General features: G+C 40.6%; 1 pseudogene; it reads left to right on the top strand.

Annotated features, from left to right (window-relative positions):
• Nucleotides 1-4,558: 4,558 nt before the first annotated feature.
• The window catches only part of LOC113094102 (serine/threonine-protein kinase PAK 5-like), a 48,657-nt pseudogene continuing 29,513 nt past the window's right edge, over nt 4,559-23,702 (top strand).

Here is a 23,702-nt window from a genome sequence, read left to right as displayed (position 1 = left end):
CTGCCTCACCGTCACCCAGTTGCCCTGCTGCAGGGGCTCTGCTGGAACCGGACAATGTACAGGAATCCCTGAGCTGGACGCATCCAAAGCCATATCTAGAGCCCTAACATTCTTACTGTCCTCAATTAAAGTTTGGATGCGTGTCTCTAATTATGAAATCTTCTCTGTCAGACTAACTGTTTCCCTGCATTTATCACATGTGAATCCCTCATCAGCGACAGAGATAGATAAACTGTACATGTGGCAAGAGGTGCAAATAACGATAGCAGGAGAAGCCATTACTCACCGTGCTTGATGAAATATTCTTACTGCGGTTGTTTGATGAACTTGTGAAAAACTGCAGCGTGAGAGAGAGAGGAGAAACCGCTAATGACAAGCTAACGAGTGCTAACGCTTTGCAGGTGTACTGCAGTCACGGAAGAGTGAACGATCCCAAAGTTAATCTGATAAGATTGAATCGTAATATCAGAAATATGGTGTGAATTAAGTTATATTTTACAATTTAAAAAACAAACAAACAGACAGTGATAGTAAGAAAGATTATAGAGAAAAAATATAAAATAAAAACAGCTACATGGAGCTATGATTAGCTACAGAATCTCAGATCTCAGGTGTTTCATGTCAAATTATATAAATACAGTTATAACTTCAGATCGCTGTCCTGACTGATTGTCAATTATGCAGAAGGATTCATCAGGTATGATTTTATATTTCCCTGGTGACCTTTTTTTTTTTTTTGAAAGAGGGCGTTTTACAAAGACCTTCAGAAACGCCCATTTTACGTCGTGGTAATGAAACCCCTGGAATTTAGTGAATGCCATGTGAAGATGGATAACCTTAAAGGGGGGGGTGAAATGCTCGTTTTCACTCAATCTCCTGTTAATCTTGAGTACCTATAGAGTAGTACTGCATCCTTCATAACTCCAAAAAGTATTTAGTTTTATTATATTCATATGAGAAAGATAGTCTGTACCGATTTTCCCCGGAAAAACACGACCTGCTGGAGGCGTGACGTGTGGGAGGAGCTAAAGAATCACGAGCGCGAGTAGGCTTTTGTGTTGAGAGCGTTTGGAAGCTCAGTTAACAACAGACAAGATACATGAAGCAGTTTTACTCACCGCCTGCGGTTCCAACACACAATCGTGACCCTTTTTTGTAGGGACTTCATTATCCTAAAGAAATAAACGATGTGCAAATCCGTCGTAAAACTGGGCCTTGTTTGTAAAACAAGCATCTTCGAAATGCAGGGAACAAACACAAACACTTGCACAACTCCGTTGATGCTCTGTAAAAATAAACTCCATCCACTGGTCCCTTAATGCTGTTTCTCTTTTGGTAATCTGTGCAGGGTTGTCTTGCCCTGGCAACCAAAAACACACTTCTTTTGTGACATTTGTCGACGCTCTGGCTCTGATCAGTGAAGTCTGTTGTGCTCTCAGTGCTCTGCTATACGGGAGCGCGCGCTCTTCCGGCAGAAGTGCCTCAGGACCCATATAAGGAAATTCCGCTCCATCTAACGTCACACAGAGCCATACTCGAAAAAAACTTTCCGAAATTTGTGACAAACGGAAGGAGTATTTTGGGTACAAAAATACTCCTTCAAACGTACAACTTAATTTTTGAAACTTTGTCCATGTTTAGCATGGGAATCCAACTCTTTAACAGTGCAGCTTGCAATTCTGCAAGCTCTATGTAGTCCAAGTAGGCCGACATCTAGCTAACACGTGTCTTGTTAGTTTGGTTTAGTGAGCAATACTTTATATTTTGGGCATTTGGGCTGCACGTTAAATCACACGCAATATTTAATTTATCTTGTCAGTAAAGCCGGTTGTCTCCAAATCGAAATACCGCGCGAGCGATAAGAGAGCACACGGATCCAATGCATTCGACTCGCTCGTGCAATGCTTTGATTTGGAGATTTACCGCTGATCACACAACTGGCTTTACTGACAAGATGCGCATTAAATATCACACAAATATCAAACTATCAAATATCAAACTATTTAAGACTAATTACCTGAGATCGGCTGACATTGATTGGAAACAAAATCACTATTAATCACGGGATTGGGACGGGACAGGAAAAAGTTTTGGCGGGACCTGGAATCGTAATAACACTTTGATCCCCAACTTTTTACATAAATATAGCCTACCGTTTAAATGAATAAAGTATAAACTGTAGGCTTATATTTTAATTGTGAACTCAATTGTACTCGCCCTGTGTCTTTATGCTGTCCTCCTGTTTGCTCTGGTGTGGCTGGTGAAGGACAGATCGTTACCGGATGGTCTGTGTGGTAATACAGTACCCTACATCGGGCAGTACATCCAGAAGCCCACCTATCATTCATAGACCTCAAATATAGCTTTTCATCTAAATTTTTTAATAGTAATAACTTTACATGGCTGCTCAATCTGATGTTTACCTACAGAAATGTGCGGTATTGAAGTGTGTGTGGAAACTGAACAGCAGGACAGATGGAGGCACCAGTGCTCTCACTTGCTCTTAAAATACTCCTTCATTTCGGGCATACAGATAAAAGTAATAAATCTTTAGAATCCGCATACGTTTATTTGTGTGACTACATTCAAATGAAAAAAATAAAAATAAAATAGAAAACGTGTGTGTTAGCATGGATGCAGGGCCGACTTTGCCGACAGGCGACACAGGCGGACGCAGGGGCGCCATCTGCTGGACGGGGCGCAAAATTGCAGGATTATAAAAAAAAAAGTTAATTAAATGTATGTGTATCGTATTATGAAAGCTGCTTCTCTATTGTTTTCTACTGTATCCTTCAGGTTGTTGCTTTTAAAGAGTTGTTGTGTGAACATTTAAAATAAAAAATGAATAACTATGGAATAACTGATGATGATTTACATAAAATTTAATGTGTGTGCAATGCACAATGTGAATTGTTTAAGATGTCTTTCAGTTCAATAAAATAACAAAAAGAACTGTAACTGACAGATCCCCGCCAAAATAAAATAAAAATACAACATGGAAGTGGGAGTGAACGGGAGTCATTCATGGGATTGGGACTGGACGGGACTTATTTTTTATTTCATTTTTTTGGCGGGAGTGGGACGGGAGAGATTTGAAAATTCACTCGCGTTTCACCTTCTACTTCACACACACCTGCCACAGCAGCCACGAGTCGCATTAGAGTGACGTCAACTCCCCCGTGGACTGATTGGCTAGAGGTGCAGCTGTCAATCTAGAACTTGTGGGCCAATGGTGACGCTGAAGCCTGCCCTGCTTTACATGGAACTCTGAAACGCAAGCGCAGAACGTGGAAACAAGAGCAAATGGGAAGACCACAAGCACACAAAAAAATAACATATGAGCAGGAAACCCGATTTTGTTTGCGATTTTGGAAAAATTTGAATTCATGTTTCAGTTTTGTGCAATATAATTTTAAATGTTTACATTTTTGATTCACTCTTACTATTTTTCGATCCATGACTGCGCTGTTTTTTATTATTATTTTTTAAAGCATTTGTTTTTCGGTTTTGTGCTTTATTATTTTACACGTGTTTTTAAATATTTGATTTATGCTTATTATTTTTCGATCTCTGCAATACATTTAGCGGGATTTTGATCCCATATTAATGCTCCACTTGTTACACTCCCCCCCCACTCTCACATCTCAAACAAGACAGTTTACATACTGCAAAGTTGCCTTGTTACCGTCCAATGGCGAAGGCTTATTTTTCTGAATATTAATTATGCTAACCGGACGCAGTTTAGTGACCCCTTCAGTTGGTCAATAATCTCAAAATATTTCTGTTAGTGTTTTGCAGATGTATTGAAGACTTATTTGGATTTTCTCTCAGAATGAAACGCTTTTAATATGTTTCTAAAAATTACCTTTAGTTTTGCAGTTTAAAAAATATAATACAGACGTTCCATTATTCTAAATAGTTATAGAATGTTTATTTATTTTATTTTATTTTTTATTTTCTTAAGTTCTTTAGTTCTTCGGTTGTCTAACTATTGTATTTTGTCGAAATTAGAATGATATAAAGATGTTGACAGATAAAAATACAGAATAAATTTTTTTTATATAATCATAGGTTCAATTTAAATTAATATAAGTGAATTCTTCGTTTGTGATTATTAATTCCTAAGACAATGTTGACCGTTACGTAATAACCCTCCAATTGTAAGTCATACGTATTAAATATTGTAATCGATCGGTAGTGACGTAGCGCTGCTCTCGTCCAATAGCGAACGCCTGGCTCATGAATATTTCAGTTGACGCCTTCGCCATAGTAGCGCGAGCCGCTCGGTTGTCAGGTGCCGTGATTCCCAGCAGCCCGGATGTAGCGCACAGTCTCCAGCATCAATTCCGGAGAATAACATGGCACTGACAACCACATAACACCGTTTTTCCCTCCGCAACGTTCCCGCAGGAGCGGAGCGCATCGCTGATAGGAATGTGACGCGCGTCCCTCCGCAGCAGGTGAGCGATCTTCATCCCAGTCCTTCCTAGCAACAAGCAGCGGCGCGATTGGACGCGAATCGGCGCTTATAACGCGGCGTAACCCTTCAGAACAGGGCTGCAACTTCACCGCTCCTGCGGATCCCGACGCGACGCGACGCGTCCTGTCGCGGCCTGAAATGCGTCGAGCTCGTCGCTGTCCTCGGTGCTGAACGCGGCTCGGGTGCGCGCTTGATGAATTTATGATAGTAGAAATTATGTGTGTGTGTGTGTGTGTGTGTGAGTGTCAAGCCAAGTCAAGTCACCTTTATCTAGCGCTTTTAACAATACTGATCGTGTTAAAGCAAATGTACAGCATTTCTTAGGACAATTGTGTGTCAATAATGCAGAAGGACAATAGTAAACACTACATTTTCAGTTAAAGGCAGTTCATCATTGAATTCAGTGATGTCATCATCCAGCTCAGTTCAGTTTAAATAGTGTCTGTGCAATCAAGTCAATGATATCTCTGGATATGAAGTGACCCTAACTGAGCAAGCCAGAGGAACCGAAACTCCATCGGTGACAGAATGGAGAGAAAACCTTGGGAGAAACCAGGCTCAGTTGGGGTCAGTTCTCCTCTGACCAGACGAAACCAGTAGTTCAATTCCAGGCTGCAGCAAAGTCAGATTGTGCAGAGGACTCGTCTGCTTCTTCTAATGATGTAGCAAGGACATTATGGGAAGTGTTCCTGGTTCCGGTTGTCCTAATTAATGCATCCTAATTGACTTGAATAATAGAAGTGTGTACGTGTGTAAGTTATTTGTGTGTGTGAGTATGGTGTGTGTGTGTGTGTGAGTGTGTTACTGCAGATGTTGGTCATATAGCCGCTGCTGCAGATGTCAGATTCTTCGCTGTCATTAATAATGTCCTGATTCTGGTGATTAATCACAGCAGCAACGGTCTGAGATGTGCAGATCCCCTCAGTGTTATGATTCTGATCATGTTTGGGCGGCTGTAGTGTGTGTGATGTGTTATGACATCAGTAAGGAGCTGTACCTGGTCTGACCCTACAGTGACCCGATGAGCTCAGCTTAGATTATGGCAGAAGTCAGAAACACAGTTATTCTGGTCAGTATTGAGAGCATGATTATTTATCACCATTCACTGACTTGCATTTATTGAACTTTCCTTGAATTTTCAATGCAATCAAACAGAAAATAAAATACAAAATTATATATGACACACATCCACACACAAAAAATTAATAAAATTTTAATCTCAGTTATCCTGTTTTCATAAGCCAAAATCATAATGTAAAATAAAGTAAATTTAATCGCCGTTTAGATGCTACTACATGCACACTTCAGCTGGAATAACATGTTGTGGATTGGTTGATGTTCCTGATCGTGTCAGCGCTGAACGTTCAGAGCCTGCACTCCTGTCTGACTTTAGGAGCAAGTGTTTTCCACTTAGATGATGAAACTAGTCACTCATTCACTTTATCTGCTTCTGTGCAAGCTATATTAACCCTTGTGCTGCTGAAAATCCTTTAACAAAGTGGTGCTCTCAGTCAAAAATGAGCAGCGTTTTGAAAATCGCTTGTAAATCTCTTTTTTTCTCCATATAACCACCAAATCTTAGATTAAATCTTTTTGTCAATTTGATTTCTTTCAGTTAGCACAGGTTTTGTTTCTTTGCTGAACAATAGTTTAATATTGAAATGACTGTTTTTAATTTTACTCACTCAGCTCAAAGCAAGTAGTGTAATGTTCTGCACAGTGTTTGTCGGTTTATGGAGTAACGGCTGATATCGTGATGTCTGATGTGAATCAGAGCAGGAGTAAAGAGCTCTGTGTCATTAGTTTAGAGACAATTAAAGAATCGTTAGAGTTCAGTGCTGCTCAATGAGCACAGCAGGTCACAATCGTTCCAGACGGTTTTGTGCTGGAAATAGCAGTCGTTCCCGCTGTGTTGTGCTTTAGCAAACCTCGATGTCTAACATGAGTCTGACTGTCAGAAGATGTGAGGATCACGTCCATCTACAGATGTGCATCTCACAACAGTTTACTATTATTAGACAGTGATCTGTATTCTGTGTGAAATAGAAAATTGAGAAAGTTTTTTAAAGACTTTTTTTACTGAAATACGAGTTCATAATAACACTTCCTCCAGTGAACAAGTGTTCTGATCTGAATCAGGAGAGAGATCTGCACAGATCAAGCAGCGTTTAAACAGATCTGTGTCTGGATTCTGATGTGAGAGACGACAGCAGATGCACTTGTTCACTGGAGGAAGTGTTATTCTGGATTATAGACTCTATGTGTTTGAGTTAAAATCATCTTAATGCTGGATGTGTTTCAGGTTTTGTCTTCTCCAGATGTTCACTGATGGACTGGAGTGCTGTGGATTATTGGGATGTTTTTATCAGACTCTCATTCTGACGGCACCCATTGACTGCAGTGAGACAGTGAATCTGATCAAGAAACAAACTCATCTAAATCTTAGATGACCTGGGGATGAACACATTTTCATCCAGTTCTTACGTTTTAGTGAACGAATCATTTAAAGATGATTATTGATCTGAATGTATTTTGGAGGAGTCTAAGTTTAAAGTTATATCTTGACTGGATTGGATTCGACTGTTATTCTCCAGTGTGTGTGTGAGCTGATCATCATGCTTCAGTACAACAGTCTGTATCGAGGTCAGTGTCTTGATGCGTGTTTATATGGTCTCAGTAGCATCAGCTGATCTGATTGGTCACTCCTTCATCCAATCAGGACGCAGCAGGATGCTCTCCATCACTTCCTCTGGACTTCAGGAAGTTCCTCTCATCATGACACATCCAGTCTCTGGAGCATTTGCTTCTTCTGGAGGCTCTGATCAGAATTAGTTGTGTTTGATTCTCAGATCAGGATTGTGATTTAGATTTTATTAGCTTTTTTATTATTTGATTTAATTTGTATGTTTCATCTTGGCTTTAATCTGTATCTAGTAACCACTAATTTGAGAAACCTTCTCTCAAACACTCTTGAGATACTCTTGAGATGTTTTACAGCGTTTGGACGCTCACTGGTGTTTCCGGCTCAGAAATAACATCATTTATACAGTATGTCTGCTGCTAATATAAATTATTAATCACATCTGATGTGTTCCACCTTCCTGTTTTGTCTTCACATGTGATATTAATGTAAGAACATCACGAGAGTTTCTGAAGAGAAATGTCTCTGATCTTCAGTGTGTCTCTGCGTCTCCTTTTGAGATGTTCTGTTGTGTTTCATGGTGAGGAACTCAAGAAAAGCTGCAAGGGATTGAACAGCAATGTTTTTATTAATTAACATTAACAAAGATGAATTCATAATGTAACAAATGCATTGCTCAATGGTTGGTTGATGCATTAACTGCTGTTAATGTGAAGTATCCTGTGTGTGATGTAAGTAACGCTCCAGTGAGTGTGAGCGAATGAATCCGTTCCCAGAGTCTGTTCATAGAAGCGCAGCTGACAGGAAGCAGTTTGAGTCCAGTGCTCGAGATATAAAGCGAGCAGCTCAGTAATCACGCTTTAATGCTGCTGCTTCTGTCTGTAATTAAAGACTGATTTATGATCAGCTGCTAGAGATGATGTAATCAACTGCACAAATATTACCCAGAATCCTAAACACACACGCAACATGATAACGCATGAAGAGAAGAGCAGACGCAGATGTGTGCGCCGCGGGCTTCACGAGTCGTTGTGAATGATGTCAGACACACACACAATGATTTATGAGTGTTTGAACATCTGCAGGAGTTTATCTGCCGTTAGGATGCTCTTGAACTAACATCAGGACAGCAGATCGACGCTCGTCGTTGTCTTGAACCGTACGGATGTTGTGTTTAAGGCTGCTGTACGTATATTTCTTGATTGCTAGAGCATTGAATGCTGTAATATGTTTGCAGATAGGACAAGTAGGAAAGTTTACACACTTCTTTCTATTAGAAACAATTCTAAAGCTAGTTATTCTGCTTTAAAATGTGTGTTCAGTGTCAGGGTGTCTGCATGTTTTGGTCTCTCTCGTGAAACCAATTGTTTACGGCCTGGTACAAAAAGTTGTTTTGGTCTATATAGCTAATTTTGCCCTTCATGACATGCCTTCATTTAAAATATATTAAGCCTTAAGGTTCTGCATAATTAAGGGCGTGGCCTCTTGAGTGACAGGTGGATTGCCGCAGAGGTCAGAGGTCAGAGGTTACTAGTTGCAGAAGAAGCTGCAGTGAATTGCATCTGTGGAAGCCAGTGAAGGTACCGGTCAGAGATCTACTTGACCGAAGCCTAGCCATCCGTTTAAAAGCTGGATAAATCATCTCAGTGTCTTCTAGTGTAAGACTGTCTTTTAATGTGAGTTGTGCAGATTCCTGTTGAGAGTGATTCTGAGGAGCAGGAGAAAGGATTCTCTTCAGCGTTACACATATCAACCACGAGCCGTCATCATTACATTCTGCACCAGTCACTGTTTAAAGGGGTTGCACTTTTTTAACTTTAGGAAGTGGGTTATTTTGCAGCGCTGAAAGTTCAATGCACGGAGTCTTTTAAGATTCTCACAGTTAAATGCCTTCAACGAGCTTCTTGCCTGGTCTGTTACGTGACGACCCCAGATTAAATAATGTAAACAAAGCTTTTTTTTATTTATTGTTAAAATGCAGAAAGTTTCCTGTGAGGGGAAGGTTTAGGTGTAGGGTGATAGAAAATACAGTTTTACAGTGTAGAAATCATTACGCATATGGAGAGTCCCCATAAGTATATGTGTGTGTGTCTGTGTGTGTGTGTGTGTGCGTGTGTGCGTTTGTGTGTGTGAGTGTGTGTCTGTGTCTGTCTCTGTGTGTGTGTGTGAGTGTGTGGGTGTGTGTGTGTGAGTGTGTGTATGTGTCTGTGTGAGTGTGTGTGTGTGCGCAGTATAGTATATACAGTTTTTAGACTAAAACAGTTTTTCAGCCTGGTTTTCATATGAGACCCTGGAGATTTGGTGTGGTCCTCACACGACATGTGTGACCCATCAAATATAACTTAAAATGATATGATATTAAAGTGAATACCAGTATGATGTTGTTCCATGATATGGATTTTGCTATACCATGGACACCGTTATATATTGATGTATTCAAATTGTATATTCATATAGTTGCAAATTTGAACACAAATGATGATAAAGACCAAACTAATAGAGCACAAATCACCTGCTCCAGTAACTGAGGGATAGTGAACAGATTATTCAGCAAAATAAACCTCTGCAGGGTGATAAAGACTACACTGTGTAATGTTCCATTGACTGATAGGTAATAATTGAGTGCAAAATATTGATTTGACATATCTGAGTGACCTCAGCATGACTCGCAGTACCTGAGCGCTCTGTTATCAGTTGTAGCTGACCACTAGATCTGCCATCGATGAATCAGAGATGTATTTCAGGGAGTCTCTGCATCTACACCAGACGTGACACAAGCAAACAGAAGCCGGTGATGTTGTCTGCTGTGACAGTGAACTGATGACGTTCTGTTTCTGTATTAATCAGCACTGATGTTTACAACATTGATGATTTCAGGTCTATGTCCAATCACTCACCAATCCCTAAATACTTCGCCTGTAGTTTTTTCACATATCACAATATAATATCAATATCATCTGGTCAGTGTAAAATATTGTGATATGAATTTGATCTTATATCACCCCCCTCATGATGTGCACTTCTGGGTTTAGTGCTGAGCGTCAGGGAATTAAACGTCACAGTTTTGCATTGTGCTTAGAAAACTATTCTAGATTTATGCTCTCAGTTTGAATAGAAATCTTACTCTGTAGAATATGTCGATCTAAAATGGTAATTGTGCATCAACAGCTGTCAACCATGTTGGTTTGCAGACGCACGTTCATAACTAATTTACACAGTGTGTTTCTTATCTTGTCGTGCATGAGTCCTGCGGAGCACCTCTGAGCAGCTCTGAGTGTCGAGCGAACACCGTGAGTGGACGAGTGACGGGTGACGGGTGATGACGAGTGACAAGTGACGAGTGATGACGAGTGACGAGTGATGACGAGTGACGAGTGACGGGTGACGAGTGACAAGTGACGAGTGATGACGAGTGACGAGTGATGACGAGTGACGAGTGATGAGGAGTGACGAGTGACGACGAGTGACGAGTGACGGGTGACGAGTGACGAGTGATGACGAGTGACAAGTGACGAGTTATGACGAGTGATGGGTGATGGGTGACGAGTGATGACAAGTGACGTGTGATGACAAGTGACGGGTGACAAGTGACGAGTGACGAGTAACGAGTGATGACGAGTGATGGGTGATGACGAGTGACGGGTGACGAGTGATGACGAGTGACGAGTGACGGGTGACGGGTGACGAGTGACGAGTGACGAGTGACAAGTGATGACGAGTGACGAGTGATGACGAGTGACGAGTGACGAGTGACGAGTGATGACGAGTGACGAGTGATGACGAGTGACGAGTGACGAGTGAACGAGTGATGACAAGTGATGACGAGTGACGAGTGATGACGAGTGACGGGTGACGAGTGACGAGTGACGAGTGATGAGTGATGACGAGTGACGAGTGACGAGTGAACGAGTGATGACAAGTGATGACGAGTGATGGGTGATGACGAGTGACGAGTGACGGGTGACGGGTGACGAGTGACGAGTGATGACGAGTGACGAGTGATGACGAGTGACGGGTGATGGGTGACGAGTGACGGGTGACGAGTGATGACGAGTGACGAGTGACGAGTGAACGAGTGATGACAAGTGATGACGAGTGATGGGTGATGACGAGTGACGAGTGACGAGTGATGACAAGTGACGGGTGATGGGTGACGAGTGACGAGTGAACGAGTGATGACGGGTGACGGGTGACGAGTGACGTGTAACGAGTGACGACGAGTGACGAGTGACGGGTGACGGGTGACAAGTGACGAGTGATGACGGGTGACGGGTGACGAGTGACGTGTAACGAGTGACGACGAGTGACGAGTGATGATGAGTGACGAGTGAACGAGTGATGACGAGTGATGACGAGTGATGGGTGATGACGAGTGACGAGTGATGACGAGTGATGGGTGACGGGTGACGAGTGATGACAAGTTACGAGTGACGAGTGACGGGTGACGAGTGATGACGAGTGACGAGTGACGGGTGACGAGGGAACGAGTGATGACGGGTGACGAGTGATGATGAGTGACGAGTGACGAGTGATGACGAGTGATGACGAGTGATGACGAGTGATGGGTGACGAGTGACGGGTGACGAGTGACAAGTGATGACGAGTGACGAGTGACGAGTGATGGGTGACGAGTGACGGGTGACGGGTGACGAGTGATGACGAGTGACGAGTGATGACGAGTGATGACGAGTGACGAGTGACGAGTGAACGAGTGATGACGAGTGATGATGAGTGATGGGTGATGACGAGTGACGAGTGACGGGTGACGGGTGACGAGTGACGAGTGATGACGAGTGACGAGTGATGACAAGTGACGAGTGATGACGGGTGACGGGTGACGAGTGACGTGTAACGAGTGACGACGAGTGACGAGTGATGATGAGTGACGAGTGAACGAGTGATGACGAGTGATGACGAGTGATGGGTGATGACGAGTGACGAGTGATGACGAGTGATGGGTGACGGGTGACGAGTGATGACAAGTTACGAGTGACGAGTGACGGGTGACGGGTGACGAGTGATGACGAGTGACGAGTGACGGGTGACGAGGGAACGAGTGATGACGGGTGACGGGTGACGAGTGATGATGAGTGACGAGTGATGACGAGTGATGACGAGTGATGGGTGACGAGTGACGGGTGACGGGTGACGAGTGACAAGTGATGACGAGTGACGAGTGACGAGTGATGGGTGACGAGTGACGGGTGACGGGTGACGAGTGATGACGAGTGACGAGTGATGACGAGTGACGAGTGATGACAAGTGACGAGTGATGACGGGTGACGGGTGACGAGTGACGTGTAACGAGTGACGACGAGTGACGAGTGATGATGAGTGACGAGTGAACGAGTGATGACGAGTGATGACGAGTGATGGGTGATGACGAGTGACGAGTGATGACGAGTGATGGGTGACGGGTGACGAGTGATGACAAGTTACGAGTGACGAGTGACGGGTGACGGGTGACGAGTGATGACGAGTGACGAGTGACGGGTGACGAGGGAACGAGTGATGACGGGTGACGGGTGACGAGTGATGATGAGTGACGAGTGATGACGAGTGATGACGAGTGATGGGTGACGAGTGACGGGTGACGGGTGACGAGTGACAAGTGATGACGAGTGACGAGTGACGAGTGATGGGTGACGAGTGACGGGTGACGGGTGACGAGTGATGACGAGTGACGAGTGATGACGAGTGATGACGAGTGATGGGTGACGAGTGACGGGTGACGAGTGACGAGTGATGACGAGTGACGAGTGATGACGAGTGACGGGTGACGAGGGAACGAGTGATGATGGGTGACGGGTGATGACGAGTGACGAGTGATGACGGGTGACGGGTGACGGGTGACGAGTGATGACGAGTGACGACGAGTGACGAGTGACGTGCAGTTAAACTGCTAGAAATAACTGACTGCTGTGAGAAGAGCAGAAGAGCAGTGATTACAGCACTGATGATGATGATGATGATGGTGATGATGATGGTGAAAGAGACAGGAAATGATCTTCAGTAAACCACACATGTCCTGATCATGTGATGTCACTGATAGGAGCTGCTGCAGGGGCTGATGGGATTATTTACCCATAAACCCCCACCACATGTTTAACTGAAGTCCTGATCTTCTGCTGTAACAGACTTCAGCTTGAGGTTCGTCAGCTCTTCTATCAAATATCATACATTTTTATAGCATTTACCCTTCAACTCTTTTAGTAATTTTCATCAGTTTAATGTGTTTTTTTTTTTTACCAACCTTTTTGTTTTTTACATTTTTGGTCGGTAAGTCAAAAGTAAGTCTGTACAGTTAAATCCAAACATGATATGGACTAGTTTCTGTGAATATTAATCTGCAAAAATACAATTTAAATATGAATGAATGGCAAAAACGTGAGGATTCGATGCACACCTGATGCTTTTCAGCGTCTGAGAACATGAACACATAAACATAATGCTCTGAGCGTCACTTCAGGAGCATTTTACCGTTTATTTACTGTACAACTATCATCATATCATATATCAGCAGAAACCTAAAGGTCTTCACAAACAACCTGGGAATAACATTTGGTTTAACTTGAAGAAATTGTGACAGAAATATATTAGCTAATGTAATGATGGTATTACTAGTAATGACAGTTATTATTAAAACAGTATTCTATAAGGAATATTGTCCAGAAAAATCTTTTGCAATGTAAATACACCAGTGTCACATGGATGTGTGTAAAGATTATTTCTGCTTCGTTCATCCAGAAATCATCAAATCTCTGTGAGTTTCTTTCTTCTCTGAACATTTCTCAAAACATCTTCTTTTGTGTTTCACTGAAGAAAGTCTTACAGGTCTGAACGACTTTATTCTATTGTATTTAATTGTTCTACTGGTTGTAATTGGTACAGTTCATTTGTTTCTGATTACTTGTCTTTAACAGTGTTTGGACTTTATATCACTGTTTGCTGCAGAATTGTGAAATCTGACCAGAATCTAAAATGTTGATGTCATAACTCTGTTTATCAGAATACAAGGTTACATGGGTCTAAACCCGAGACTAACAGACTAACTATTGATTTATTTTATGGGTGTAACACTGCATCTATCTGTATCTTAATCAGTGTTTCATCCGTTTCATCTTTAAAACCTGATTTCCCTCAGAAAGTCACCAGTCTAGAGAAGAGCAATCCTAAATTAGGAAATATTAGACTTTACTTCATATTTACTTTAACTGTTAGTGATGTCTTCATTATTTAAATATTGTTTAATAATATAGTGTTTTTGCAATAAAAAGAAGAAGGGAAACTGGTCTGTAGTTCTCTAAAAGAGATGGGTTGAGGGTGGGTTTCTTAAGTAGTGGAGTTATACGTGTCTGTCTAAATGATGAGGGAAAAACACCAGTGTGGAGGGAAGTGTTGATGATGTGAGTGAGTGCAGGTACAACTGCAGGAGAAATGGCTTGAAGGCGATGAGATGGAATTGGATCAAGCGGGCAAGTTGTAGGGTAATTAGAAAGGATGAGTTTTGACACTTCAGATGTTGTTGTATGTTGTTCCTGTTATGACATTGCAGAAAATAGAAAACATTTCTATAATAGAATTCCATGTCGCTAACTTTCACATGTTGCTGTCGCAGGTGGTCAGGACAAAAACTACATGAAAAAGATACTTTTTATCGCATCTCGTAACATCTGGTTGAGACACGGTGTTACAGTTTCACACCCCCAAAAATCGAAATATAAAAATATTAATTCTGACAGATCTAATAATTGAATCTGCAATTAGGTAAAGTGGAGAGAAGAGATCCAGTCTGGAGATGAGCAGGAACAGTTTTTTTGTTTGTTTATGTTTTTAATATTCAACAGGCAAAAACTATGATGACACGTTTCGTCGTTACCAACATAGTTCAACGATTCGGTGTTTCCCGAAACCATAGTTCAAACGAACATTCACAAACAATGTCGCAAACTTACGTGGTAGGAACTACAGCTCTTGAGCTGTGGTTAGAAGCATAGTTTCTTGTTAGCAAGGGATATAGGCTTAAATAAATATACTCTTGGGCACAATAAGCAAGCTAACATGTAGTGCAATCTATTACATTTATTACATTATGTCTTAATAAAAAAAAAACTTAATTTTAATCAATGTATGTTTGAGCTTCAACTAAAACGCAGTTTTTGAAGTGTGCATGTGCACAAATACCTAAGGAAACCCTGGACAAAAAATGACAGGGAACAAAAGTAAATTAGTCATCAGGTGTCATGTTCAATACAGCAACATCTTATGAGATGTCTAATCAGTTCAATAGCAGCAGTTATTCCTCCACCACATGCGTGTGACATCATTAAAAGTATGCCCTATGTTGTTGAACTAAAGTGGTTCAAACGACGGAGATGCGACCGTGTTCAGGAAGCAGTCGTAACTAGCTAGATCGTTTCAACAACAATGCATCATACTCTGTGTGGTTAATCAGTGTGTTACGTCGTTGTACGGGAAATGCACCCCTGGATGATGACATCACTGAATTCAATGATGAACTGCCTTTTTGCATTATTGACACACTATTCTCCTATTTAATGTTGTTCAGTTGCTTTGTCACAATACGTATTGTTAAAAGCGCTATATAAATAAAAGTCACCTGACTTGATTATATTGATGTAACTATGGTATGTTTTCTGGAATCGGTGAGGTGATTGTTTGATGGTGGTCGTGTCTCTGTGATATTTCAGGATGTTTGGGAAGAAGAAGAAGCGTCTGGAGATCTCGGCTCCGTCTAACTTCGAGCACCGCGTCCACACCGGCTTCGACCCGCAGCAGCAGAAGTTCACCGGTCTGCCGCAGCAATGGCACAGTCTTCTGGCCGACACGGCCAACCGGCCCAAGCCCATGGTGGACCCCTCCTACATCACCCCCATGAAGGTACTTCCTGTTTCTGCGGCTCACTTCCTGTGCCGACAGCTCTCGTCCTCCCACACTGGTTCATTTCTTTAGTTTAATCACTGACGATTATCAGAGAACATGGGCCCTGCTCCAAAACCCCAAATATAAATCATAAAGCAGCGCACATGTTTTCATGGAGGAGAATCAAATCTTGTGTAGAGTTGCTGTTTATGTTGAATTCAAACCGGGGCTGTAAGGGAAACATTTAGAGGAAAACTGTAAAAACACATCAAAATTCGTAAATATGTATAAATGTTAGTAAACTAAATAAATTAATGTATTAATCAAAGGCAGATTTTAAATAAATAAAATGTGATTCAAATAAATAGCTAAATAAAATAGCATTTAAAATACAAATTTGATTAAATGAATGAGATGATAAAATGAAAATAATAATACAATGAAAATAAAAATGAATAAAAATTATATTTTAAACAAACAAAATATAAATAAACATTAATTTATTAAATAAAAATGTGATTAAAATAAATAATGAGGTTTAGAATAAAAAAGTGCTAAAAATAAATAAATAAACAGATTTAAATAAGTAAATCATTAGATTTAAATAAACAAAATTAATTAATTAAAAGTTTAATATAAAGTTAACAAATAAAATGTGATTATGATAAATAAATGGAAATATCTAAAGAAATAATACTTAATATTTTTTTCATAGAAATATAATAATATTAACTAAATAATATTTTGACGTATATCAGTTTTTCACAATATGAAAGCTGTAAATTGTAGGATGTTTGGGGTTCTGTGGAGTGTAAATGATTGAATCAGCCGGAGACCAGAGCTGCTCAACTGACACAATGAACAGAGCTGTGTTACTGCTGCTTAACCAGCACTAACCAGCATTAACCAACCTAACCAGCACTAACCAACCTAACCAGCACTAACCAGCCTAACCAGCCTAACCAGCTCTAACCAGCACTAACCAGCACTAACCAGCACTAACCAGCACTAACCAGCCTAACCAGCTCTAACCAGCCTAACCAGCTCTAACCAGCACTAACCAGCACTAACCAGCACTAACCAGCCTAACCAGCACTAACCAGCACTAACCAACCTAACCAGCACTAACCAGCCTAACCAGCCTAACCAGCCTAACCAGCTCTAACCAGCACTAACCAGCTTAATTAGCTCTAACCAGCTTAATTAGCACTAACCAGCCTAACCAGCACTAACCAGCACTAACCAACCTAACCAGCCTAACCAGCACTAACCAGCCTAACCAGCACTAACCAGCACTAACCAGCACTAACCAACCTAACCAGCACTAACCAGCACTAATCAGCACTAACCAGCCTAACCAGCACTAATCAGCACTAACCAGTCTAACCAGCACTAACCAGCACTAACCAACCTAACCAGCCTAACCAGCACTAACCAGCACTAACCAACCTAACCAGCACTAACCAGCACTAATCAGCACTAACCAGCCTAACCAGCACTAACCAGCACTAACCAGCGCTAACCAGCACTTACCAGCTCTAACCAGCACTAATCAGCACTAACCAGCCTAACCAGCACTAATCAGCACTAACCAGCGCTAACCAGCACTTACCAGCACTAACCAGTGCTAACAAGCACTAACCAGCCTAACCAGCACTAACCAGCCTTACCAGCTCTAACCAGCACTAACCAGCTTAATTAGCTCTAACCAGCACTAACCAGCTTAATTAGCACTAACCAGCCTAATCAGCACTAATCAGCACTAACCAGCCTAACCAGCACTAATCAGCACTAACCAGCGCTAACCAGCACTTACCAGCACTAACCAGTGCTAACCAGCACTAACCAGCCTAACCAGCACTAACCAGCCTTACCAGCTCTAACCAGCACTAACCAGCTTAATTAGCTCTAACCAGCACTAACCAGCTTAATTAGCACTAACCAGCCTAATCAGCACTAACCAGCCTAACCAGCACTAATCAGCACTAACCAGCGCTAACCAGCACTTACCAGCACTAACCAGTGCTAACCAGCACTAACCAGCACTAACCAGCACTAACCAGCTCTAACCAGCACTAACCAGCTTAATTAGCTCTAACCAGCACTAACCAGCTTAATTAGCACTAACCAGCCTAATCAGTACTAACCAGCACTAGCCAGCCCTTACCAGCCTAACCAGCACTGATCAGCCCTAACCAGCACTAACCAGCACTGATCAGCCCTAACCAGGGCTCTGGTCAGCAGGATCTTCTGTGATGTGTTGATGTGTGTGTTTGGTCTCCTCTCTGCTGTCCTGTCCTCGTCTCCTGTCTGCGTCCAGTGTCTCTGCAGACCATCATCAGTAGTCATCAGAGTCAGAGACAATAACACATCTGTTCTGGAGCTAGTCTAATGGGAGTCACGGGTTTGAGTCCCAGAACATGCGTGTCAATATTGCACTGCTCTTAGCTTTATGGTTCTAATTCAGACAAAATTCACCCAGAAATCAAGCATCTGTCATCATTCGCTCACCTTCATGTCTTTGTGTGCTGAACTGAAGGAGAATCTAAAGGTCACAATGAGTGTCAAACTCTGAAAAGAACAAAGGTGAAGGTATCGTGGAGGTCGTTTAGAAGGAGCTCTGCAGTGGTGATCTCAGTTCAGATTCAGTTCAGCATGTGACTCTGGAGCAACACAAAGAGAAAATAATGAAGCTGAACATACCTTTTATTTTTTTCAAAATTCCATTTCATTTTTAACCAAGTTATGCTTTTTATTTTATTTTATATTTTAAACCTAATACCATTTTATCTTTCTTTTCATTTTTTTTACCATATTCTATTTTAGTTTTTACCTAATTATTTTCCCCTCCAAATTGTATTTTATTTTTGAACCAAGTTCTGTTTTATTTGTTCCCAAATTGTTTTATTTTTAACCTAATACCATTTTACTTGATTTTTTTACAAAATTCTATTCTATTTTATTTTTACCCAAATTACATTTTATTTCAGTTCAATTAAATTGTATTTCCTCCAAATTTCATTTTATTTTTTAACTAAATTCTGTTTTATTGTTTCTGCAAATACCATCCATCCATCAATTTATTCATGAATTTATTCATTAAAATTATTATCATGATTAGTTTTAATTTTTTATACCAAAATCATTTTTTGTCTAATTCAGAATTTTTATAATGAAAAAGCATGTTTAATTCATTGAAATACTGAACATATACAATTTAACAACAGTTTAACTAATATATATATATATATATATATATATATATATATATATATATATATATATATATATATATATATATATATATATATATAAAATAAAAATAAACAATTTGAGTGTAATTCCATTTGAGTTGTGATTAGTGTGGTGAAGGTGAAGGCACTGGACGCAGAAGGAGATATCTCTGAAGAGGGATACACAGATATTAATTCTCTTGCTCTCTTCACAGATATCTCCCAAGAAAGTCCGGTTGGCAGAATCGCCGTTGCGAAAAGTATGCCCTCTATCTTTGCTTCTCTCTCTCTCTGTCATCTCGTTTCTTTTCTCCTTCCCTCTTTTGGTCTTTATTTCCGCTCTTCATCGGCCACATGCACTTCTGCTCATGAGTGTATGACACACTACCTGTCAAAGGTAGAACAGTAAGATCTTTAATGTTTAAGTCTCTTCTGCTCACCAAGGCTTCATTTATTTGATCCAAAGCACAGCCAAAGCAGTAAAATTGGGAAATCTCATTACTGTTTAAAACAGCTGACTTCTGTTTGAATATATTTTCAAATTGAATATATTCCTGTGATTTCAAAGCTGAATTTTCCGCATCATTACTCCAGTCACATGATCCTCAGAAATCATTCTGATATTCTGTGGTGTTTGGGGCCGAATGCATGAGAGATGCTGTAGATGCAGAAGTGCATGATCACAGGACGGACAGACGAGTGTGGAGCCCATCCGATCCGATCCATAAACCCTTTATGAATGCTGCGTGACATCATAAGGCTCGATCGGAGGCATGAATCATAACATCTGTGCTGAAGTGTTTATGCTGCATGTGTTAGTATAACATACATGTGACACCAGACTGATGAAGATCTGGGAAGATATCTCCTCAAATAAGCTTCTTTAATGTCATTTCTTATTTTGATCAAATATGAGCAGAATGTGTCCCTGTCATTAGATTCAGATCCAATACTTGATTTTTTATTTTTTAAGATGATCTCACTGCATTGAAAACAGTTCATTTAAAGTTAAACTCCACCAGAAGTCCAGACACTAAAGTTTTTCATGGTCAGTCCAGTGGAAACTAAACTTCCCAAATCTACACTGAAGTGTTTATTTTATTGCTCTTTATCTATTTGTGTCAGTAGACTTCAATTAAACACCTAACTTTACCATTTTACTCCTCTCTCTATTCTAAAGTTTTGTTCATATTTCATTCACACTGATTTAAACAACATTTACTCTTTAAAACAGTTCTGGAGATGTGTGTAACTGAGCTAGAGTAGTTCTGGCCTGATCTCTCTCGTGTGATGCCGGTGTCATGCAGCAGGGGGCAGTAACTGCTCACACACTAAACCTTTCCTTCTCTCACAGTTTCATGCTTCATGCTTTCTATCAATATCTCCACTTTAAGATGCAATTATTCAGCTTATTGTACATAGAAAATACAATGAGATTATATCAGTGGTCACGCATTCATAATTGTGACCACAAAGTCTGCTTACAATGTCTACCACTGAAACACACAGTGTGTGCACATTATATATATATATATATACATAAAGACAGTGTATCTTGCACACGTAAACATACATCATACATATGTTTCTGTTGCTCTCTGCACAACTCTGTACACATTGGATTGATTTGAATAACTTCAACATACATGTACATGGGAAGTTGTGGCCTAATAGTTAGAGAGTTGGACTCCCAATCGAAGGGTTGTGGGTTCTAGTCTTGGGCCGGCAGGAATTGTGGGGGGGAGTGCATGTACAGTTCTCTCTCCACCTTCAATACCACGACTTAGGTGCCCTTGAGCAAGGCATCGAACCCCCAACTGCTCCCCGGGCGCCGCAGCATAAATGATGAACACTGCTCCGGGTGTGTGCTCACAGTGTGTGTGTGTGTTCACTGCTCTGTGTGTGTGCATTTCGGATGGGTTAAATGCAGAGCACAAATTCTGAGTATGGGTCACCATACTTGGCTGAATGTCACTTCACTTTCACTTTCTTTTCACTTTCAAAAATATCACATTCTTAATATTTGACAATCTGAAGCACTAAACCAGTCATAAGGGTCAATTTTGTGAAACCAACCATTATAAATCATCTGAAGCTGAATAAATGATCTCTCCAGTGATGTGTGGTGTGTGAGGAGGACAATATCTGTCTGAGATACAACTATTAGAAAATCTGGAATCTGAGGAAGCAAAAAAATCTAAATATTGAGAAAATCATCTTTAAAGTTGTTCAGATGTAGATCTTAGCAATGCATATTACTTATCAAACATTAAGATTTTATATATTTACAGTAGAAAATGTACTAAGTATCTTCATGAACATGATCTTTACTTAATATCCTCATGATTTTTGGCAGAAAAGAGAAATAATATATAATTATTGTCTATTTCTACAGATACGTCTGTGTTACTGATGACTCTCTGTGCTGCAGGACACTGATAATCAATCAGCTGGAGGAGTTTTATGATATTTATTCCATTTTTAACTCTGTATGTCTTGGCAAATTAAATCACTTTTATGTCTATAGCGCTTTCTACAATATAGTTCAGCAGTGTTAAGCAGGAGAATAAGACAATCAGTGAAACTCAGCTGTCTTTAAGTTATTCAGATCAGATTATATGATAAATCCTATCTGTAGTTCTGCCTCTATCAGTTTATTCAGCATAATTGTCCATGATATTCCCTCTGGATGTTTATACTGAATACACTTCATTTTAATTTGGTGTTTGCGTTTTTAACAAGTCTAACCCAGCTCATGGTTAAGATTTCAGTTCTAACCCGATCAGAGTGTTCTTCTGTGATTTCCCAGTCTCAGGTTCAGACTCTGCTTGTGTTGGTTGGTTCTCTGGTGATCAGGGTCACCCGGCGGGTCACTGCATGGGTCACTGGGGTTTAGTCGGGTCTATCTTTAGAAACGCTTGCCTTGCCTTATTGGCAGCGGTGTGTGTGAGTAACCATCAGCCCGTGCTTCACAGGACTTCACGGGTGTAATCAGGCTCTTCTGTCGCTGATGGAGCGTCCATGTGCTGTGTGCCGCTGTCAGACCGGGTGTGTTGAAGAGGATGGGGTTGTTAATGCAGAAGTCATGTCTCAGAACTGTGACTGGAGTCGTGTGGACGGCTGCAGGTCCGTGGTGTATTGGTTCAGTTATTGAGCAGTGAGTGAGCTGGGAGAAATCTGGGATTGAAAGTGGACAGTAGCATCAAAAAGGTTGGCAATTCCTTGACTTTATGCAAATATAGAGAGAAAAACACTGGGCAAAAACCAATCGCTGGTAAAAGCAGGCAAGGCAAGATTTTGACATGTTTCCAAATGTGTTACGAAGTTGAAATCAAAAACTGTTGCTGAAAAAGCCATTTGTAACCCTGGAGCAAAAAAACATTTAATTAAGATTTATAAGCTGAATAAATGATCTCTCAGTGATGTGTGGTTTGTGAGGAGGATAATATCTGTCTGAGATACAACTATTATAAATCTGGAATCTGAGGGAGCAAAAACATCTAAATATTGAGAAAATCATCTTTAAAGTTGTTCAGATGAAGTTCTTAGCAATGAATATTACTAATCAAAAATGAATATTTACGGTAAGAAATGTACTTAATATATTCATGGAACACCATGTTAATATGCTTATAAAAGAATAATATGTCATTTTGACTCATCATTGTATTGTTGTCTATTGCTACAGATATACGTCTGACACTGATGTGTGATTTAGGGCTCTCTCTATTCGTAGATTTCAGTCACGTGACCGGAGTGGGAGAAACTTCCATAGAACAAGCCGTTCAACTCTCCATCTGTTTCACAGTCATAAATATTTAGATCACCTCTTAAAATAATAAAACAAAGGTATGTGAACAGAATGCAAGTTTTTGGCCATTTTCAATCCATATTAAGCACCGCGCCAACATGTCAATCATTAAATAGCTCCACAAACCACTGTAAAAACACTTAAAGTGCCTTAATATATTTAAAACAGTAATATTCTCACATGAGGCTGGAATATGAACGCAGTCTGTTTAATGGTTCAGTGTTTTCCTTCTAATGGTTTTTTATGGGAAACCATTTAATGTGAAACTTAGCACATGTGTTTATATTCTGGCTTCATCTGCTTGCCTGTACAAAACATACATAATCAATAATGTGTTTACTGAATTTCACCTTTTACTATCTGTGTTTTACTATATTACAGCTTAATACAAACTGTTTGAAAGTAACTGGCGGTCAGTGGAGCAAAGCTTTGTTTTCCCAGCCGTAAACACTCATCCATCACTGCTTTCAATCAGGTCCTTCCCTCAGATCCTCACACAGCTCGCTTGATAAAACAATCATCAAAACAAGCAAAAATATCTGCCAGTGGGTGAGATAAATAATCTTGTTTAACCTTTGAATTAAGATTATTTCTTATTTTTCTAACCCCACTGGTAGATATTTTTGTTTGTTTTAAGTAAAAACGTCTCAGGTT

This window comes from Carassius auratus, unplaced genomic scaffold (genome assembly GCF_003368295.1).
Source record: "Carassius auratus strain Wakin unplaced genomic scaffold, ASM336829v1 scaf_tig00215261, whole genome shotgun sequence".
In the NCBI taxonomy this organism is placed as follows: domain Eukaryota; kingdom Metazoa; phylum Chordata; class Actinopteri; order Cypriniformes; family Cyprinidae; genus Carassius; species Carassius auratus.
Note: the sequence above shows the minus strand (reverse complement) of the source record. Positions and strands in the feature narration are given on the sequence as shown.